Raw genomic sequence first — 461 nt, 5'->3', positions numbered from 1 at the left:
TAATTACATGACGATCTGAACTGTATAATTATCACTATTCACATATTTTGATTCATTGATAATTAAATGTAAGACTTGCATGTGATCTCAAGGCATTATTTCAGATACGATTATATTATCAATTTGAAAAATTACAGATTAGAGTAATAATAAGATAGGTTTAATAATTTTTTAACTTTGTATTGTACACACACACACACACATACACACATATATGTGTGTGTGTATAAAGAAAAAAATTCTTAATAGAAGTTGATATTACAATCAGCCCTTTTAATGCGATAGCTCCTTTATCATCTTGAAACTAAAATATATTATGGCTAGTAGCCAAGTTACGCCGTAATTCTATAATCTAGTGAGTTTATTATTAGTACCAATTATTATTAATGTTAACTATTAATATTAAATATTAATGGGTATTAATATTTTGTCTACGATCCTGTCAGGATGTATGATTACAC

At 26.2% G+C, this 461-nt stretch overlaps 1 protein-coding gene across 2 annotated transcripts in view; it reads right to left on the bottom strand.

The window, feature by feature from the left end:
• LOC108755155 (alpha-crystallin A chain) overlaps window positions 1-461 on the bottom strand; it is a 22,690-nt gene that overhangs the window by 677 nt on the left and 21,552 nt on the right. The gene's annotated exons all lie outside the window — the stretch shown is intronic.

This window comes from Trachymyrmex septentrionalis, unplaced genomic scaffold (genome assembly GCF_001594115.1).
Source record: "Trachymyrmex septentrionalis isolate Tsep2-gDNA-1 unplaced genomic scaffold, Tsep1.0 scaffold85, whole genome shotgun sequence".
Lineage (NCBI taxonomy): Eukaryota > Metazoa > Arthropoda > Insecta > Hymenoptera > Formicidae > Trachymyrmex > Trachymyrmex septentrionalis.
Note: the sequence above shows the minus strand (reverse complement) of the source record. Positions and strands in the feature narration are given on the sequence as shown.